This window comes from Pinus tabuliformis, chromosome 2_1 (genome assembly GCF_031772625.1).
Source record: "Pinus tabuliformis cultivar Carrire ecotype Pingquan chromosome 2_1, CPIR1, whole genome shotgun sequence".
NCBI lineage: Eukaryota > Viridiplantae > Streptophyta > Pinopsida > Pinales > Pinaceae > Pinus > Pinus tabuliformis.
In genome coordinates, this window is record NC_142299.1 from 8,559,281 (window position 1) to 8,565,280 (window position 6,000).

A 6,000-nucleotide genomic window follows, 5' to 3' on the forward strand; every position below is an offset into this window, starting at 1 on the left:
TGATGGTTATTAGCTTGAATCGTTCTACTTCTGCATCTAGCCACAACATGTCCAAAATTATGACATATAAAACATTCAACATTGTTCATTAGAGGAAAGAACCGATTATCACTTCCATAGTTAGAAGTACATGATTTTCTTTGAAGTCTTTCTTTCCTTGGTTGTTGATTGGGTTTACCTTTTATCTCCTTGTTTAGCATTTCATATTTTGCACTAGAGTTCCTTGCTTCGGTTTGTGATCTAGATTCACCTTTAACAGTTTCATGAAAACCAAGACCAAATTTGATGGCAGGATACCTTTGATACTAAGAATATAATCCAAAACCTTAGTACTATATTGAAATCCTAAACGTTTATCCTTTTCTTCTAATTTACCTTTTATGATATTTACCTCAACCTGATATTGCTCTTCCTTTTTAGGATATTGCTTCTTCATGATTTCTTTAGCTTTTCTTCCTTCTTCAACTTGTTGTCTTAATTCGATAACTTCATTTTCTTGTTCTTCAAATGCTTGGAGTAGTTCTTCATTCTTCTTATTTGAATTTTTGTGATCTTCTTTTAGCGAAATGACCACAGCTTCAAGACGTTCAAAGTAGCGGGTTCTTTCTATAAGTTCAGTGGTTGCTTTGTCCTTTTCATTCACTTCATTTCTCAATGATGCCACTTCATCCTACAGCCTTTGACCTTGATCTTCCTTTTCTTTGTATTCCTTCTTTATTTTGTTTCCTTCCTCCAACTAGGCTTTTAACCTGATGACTTCTTCTTTGTAAGCACATTCCCTTTTTTCAATTAGATATTTTTGATCCCTAATTATGTCTATGAGCCTTTTAGATTCTTCTTCTATTTGATATCTTTATCATTCACCCATCAGAGAAAATTCAGTTGTTTCGTTGTCACTTTCATTATCTTCAAATGAACAGAGAAATGTATCACTAGAGGACAACAAATTCATACATGATAGATCTTTTTCTTGTTCATCTTCATTCTGAGGTGATTGTGAATCTAAAGAGTTGCTTCCACATAAAGGCCAATTGTCTCTCCCATTGTCACAGTTCCTTTCAAATGTCTTCGTCTTTTGACGTGCTTTCTTCTTTAACTTCTTTCCCATTATTACTATGGATCTCCTTCATGCGATCAAGCTTCTACTAAAGGATCGTCTCTGATTCCAATTGTTCAAAATAATACTGAGAGGGGGGGGGGGTGAATCAGTATTTACAAATCAATGAATTTTTCATTTCCATTATCAGATTTATATACGCTACTTTAGATAAGGGAACTCAAGTGTGCATGCAACTGTTCTTAAGGAAACCAACATATATCCAGTGAACTTATGATTTAGTTAATTCATCATATGTTGATCTTTAATCAGTGCATCGGTACTTTGTTAAACATTAAAAAGTAACCATGTGTAGTAATAATAGAATAAACCATCACACATAAGCAACACACATGAACACCAAGATTTAAGGTGGAAACGCAATGTGGGTGAAAACCACCTATTGTTGTCGTCTCTGTCTTCTTTTAATAATAAGAAAATACGTTTACAATATTGTATTGGTGTAGACTCATACCAGTATGCAGGCACCCACCTACAGAAGGCTACAACCTTCTCTCAATCTCCAGCTTCTTCTAGAATGGAGCTACAACCCCCTAGTTCTTGTACTAGCCAATATATTTACTAGTATGTAGGCTTCGACATACAGAAGGCTAGAACCTTCACTCATTCTCGAGATGCTACTGGAAGGGAACTCCAACCCCCAGATCAAATCACCAACCACTACTGGAAGGAAGCTTCGACTTCCTCACTGAAGGCTCCAACCCTCAGTATCCTCCAGGGACCACGTTTCATAAATTTTCACACTAGAAGCTCCTGGTACACAACAATACACATGAAGGTCTCATTTCATCAAATTTTCATACTGGACCCATTAGTAACATTGAAGCTCAAAATCAATCACCACTACAATAGAACCATCAAATACATCTACATCTACCAATCACTGAAACCGAAGCAATCTCTGATATAACTGAAGCTTAATGATATAACTGAAACAATCAATCACTGAAACCTCTAAACATCTGACACAACTGAATCAAACAATCACTGAACCTCTGACACAACTGAATCAACCATTCATTCAATCTTATTTAAATTCAACCAATCAACTGGAACAGATAGATCACTGTAGCCAGTACATAGATCTGAACCAAGAACACTGCATCAACAACCAGAACTAACTGTAACCTCAAAAGGCATGTGTCAGAATGTATATTTTTCTTTAATGAAGCAAACCTGCATGTATACACTACTTCATTTTGCCCAACTTGCGTATACCTCTAAATATACTTAATCATAAAACTTCTGAACCACAAACTGTGCCAATCAGTGACATTATGAAGATCTATTATCATATTACAGAGTTCTAAACAGATAGCAACAAGGAACACCCTTCTTTATCAATCAATTAATCAATGAGACACAAACACTTTATGCATTCAGTTTTACTTTCAGATCTAAGAAGTTTTTATTGGTAGATAGCAGTAAAACAACAACACTGATCTAATAGATCAATCATCCTTTAACATCAAGCTTTTCTTTTGCATACGCTACTTGGAAGAGATGAACCAGCATGTATACCCACATTCACCAAAGAGAACCAACATATAGATGTGAAAATACTTACTTATAACTTCACTGCAATTCTCGACTTCAGACATACCCAGATCATCACATAAAAAGGATAAAACATGTGTTAGTAATCAGATCTAGCCCATCCATTATCATATCAGATAATGATAAGTCATTATGATCCTGATCCATCATTAGGTCTCATCCATCATCAAATTCTTAGGTGCATTTTTAGTCTTGATTAAGAAAAGTATCAGAAACCCATAACATGCATATTTGCTTTTGATCTAACACTTCATAATATTTTCATTACTTGTGCACTCATCCCTTTTATCTTCTCCTCCTTATCATGTGCGCTATAGTTCAGAACATCTACCACTACCTGTTTTTTTAAGTTTCTCGTGAGTTGACTAGACACGTGCACTGGGTGAACTCTGGATGAGTGCAATCGAACTAGCTGAGGGTGTCGGGTTAGCTGGCTAGCTTTCTGGCTTAAGCCAACCATTTCATTCATTCATGCATTTTCGAATCATACAAATGCAAATAGAGGAATGCGATAGATCGGATTGACCTGAAACTTTTTGAGCATGTTTCTATCATCACTATGCACCTTCCATAGGAAAATTGCCATTAATGGATGCATGGATCTTGAGAAAAACGGAAACTGGTTGAAGGAGACAGACGTCAATTTCTCGAAAATTGTGCACTAGAATTGGCTGAAACTACTTGGGCAGGTTACTATCACCTATATGCACCTCCCCATGAAATATGTTTTGAAATGGATGCACAGATATGGAGAAAATGAAAAAATGGCTGAAGGTGATGGAGGTTGATTTCTTGGAAACCGTGCATTGGAATTGGCTGAAATTGCTTGGGCATGTTTCCATCATCCCTATACAACTCCCATAAGACTGAGAGCCTTCACAGCCCAGGCAAAACGACGTGATTGTCAGGGGCACGCTCTACCACTGAGCTAATAGCTCATCGTGCAGGCCTCTGGGTATAGAGACCTGCCCCTACACCAATACCAATATATTGGAAGAACCAATATAGCAAATAAGCTAATAGCCCATTGTGCAGGCCTCCCGGGGATGGAGGCCTCAATATGTCCAAAATAGTAGAAGAGAAACCCTAACTCTTTTTTTGCTACCCCATGTCCCTGCATGGGTGGCAACATGGGGAGGAAAATGGAAGATGGGATTCTATCAACTTGTTCCAACCTGGGATGATAAGCTCATGGTTTCACTTTACTGTCGAGACCCAAAAGAATACTTCCATCTACGAGCTTTACTCAGATGTGAGTCCTTCCGGAAGTAGTGTCAAACGAAGAAGCCCAAAAAGCACTAGCTCTCCCTCAAAAGGAGGTGATCCAGCCGCACCTTCCAGTACGGCTACCTTGTTATGAATTCACTCAAGTCACTAGCCCAGCCTTCGGCATCCCCCTCCTTGCGGTTAAAGTAACGACTTGGGGCATGGCCAGCTCCCATAGTGTGACGAGCGGTGTGTACAAGGCCCGAGAATGGATTCACTGCCGTATGGCTGACCGACAATTACTAGCGATTCCGGCTTCATGCAAGCGAGTTGCAGCCTGCAATCCGAACTGAGGCCGAGTTTTTGAGGTTAGCTTGCCCTCGCGGGGTCGCAACCCTTTGTCCTAGTCATTGTAGCACGTGTGTCACCCAGAGCGTAAGGGGCATGATGACTTGACGTCATCCTCACCTTCCTCCGGATAATCATCGGCAGTCTGTTAAGGGTTCCAAACTAAATGCTGGCAACTAAACACGAGGGTTACGCTTGTTGCGGGACTTAACCCAACACCTTACGGCATGAGCTGATGACAGCCATGCACCACCTGTGTCCGCGTTCCCGAAGGCACTCCTCTCTTTCGGGAGGATTCACGGCATGTCAAGCCCTGGTAAGGTTCTTCGCTTTGCATCGAATTGAACCACATGCTCCACCGCTTGTGCGGGCCCCTGTCAATTCCTTTGAGTTTCATTCTTGCGAACATACTCCCCAGGCGAGATACTTAACGCGTTAGCTACAGCACTACGCAGGTCGATACGCACAGCACTTAGTATCCATTGTTTACGACTCGGACTACTGGGGTATCTAATCCCATTTTCTCCCCTAGCTTTTGTCTCTTAGTGTCAGTGTCGGCCCAGTAGAGTGCTTTCGACGTTGGTGTTCTTTCCGATCTCAATGCATTTCACCACTCCACCGGAAATTCCCTCTACCCCTACCGTACTCCAGTTTGGTAGTTTTCATCGCCTGTCCAGGGTTGAGCCCTGTGATTTGACGGGGGACTTGAATAGCCACCTACGGACGCTTTATGCCCAATCATTTCGGATAACGCTTGCATCCTTTGTCTTACCGCGGCTGCTGGCATAGAGTTAGCCAATGCTTATTCCTCAGATACCGTCATTTTTTCTTCTCCGAGAAAAGAAGTTCATGACCCGTGGGCCTTCTGCCTTCGCGCGACATTGCTCCGTTAGGCTTTCTCCCATTGCGTAAAATTCCCCACTGCTGCCTCCCGTAGGTGTCTGGGCCGTGTCTCAGTCCCAGTGTGGCTGATCATCCTCTCAGACCAGCTACTGATCGTCGCCTTGGTAAGCCATTGCCTCACCAACTAACTAATCAGACGCGAGCCCCTCCTTGGGCGGATTCCTCCTTTTTCTCCTCAACCTATGGGGTATTAGCAGCCATTTCCAGCTTTTGTTCCCCTCCCAAGGGTAGGTTCTTACGCGTTAATGACGGCAGGCACCATCATTAGCACGAACCACCAGAACCACCAGCCGGAACAGCAGCACCCGCAACGGCAGCAGATCAACACTGGGCATATATTATATGAACCCTGCCTTCCAAACCGAATTCCTTTCCTGTCTAATCATGCTAAGTGCTCAAGCGTAATTACGTATATAACGAATGAATGCATAATGACATATGCCCATATATGCATTCACTCTCTATCGATCGAATCTGGTATGACACATATCTCATTCATTCATGCATAATGACATATGCCCATATATGCATTGTCTGCTAAAGCGAAATGACATATATCGAGTCATGTCGTAATTACTACTATAATACATGAATGAATAACGACATATGCCCATAGGAGTGTTGTCCGCTAAAGTGTAATTACGACAGAAATGCATAATGACATATGCCCATAGCAGCTTCGGGTAGGGGAGATGGAGCAGGAGGGAGGACATATTGATAAGGGACAGGGTAGGTATGAGTTACCAGAAAAGCCTTCCCTCTTCTTCCCCTTATTAACGGTGTTCAGCTGACTTGCACTGCACTGATAGACTCTTATTGAAACTAGGCACCTCATCTTTCTCTATTGCCAACTAATCCCTTCAATGTTC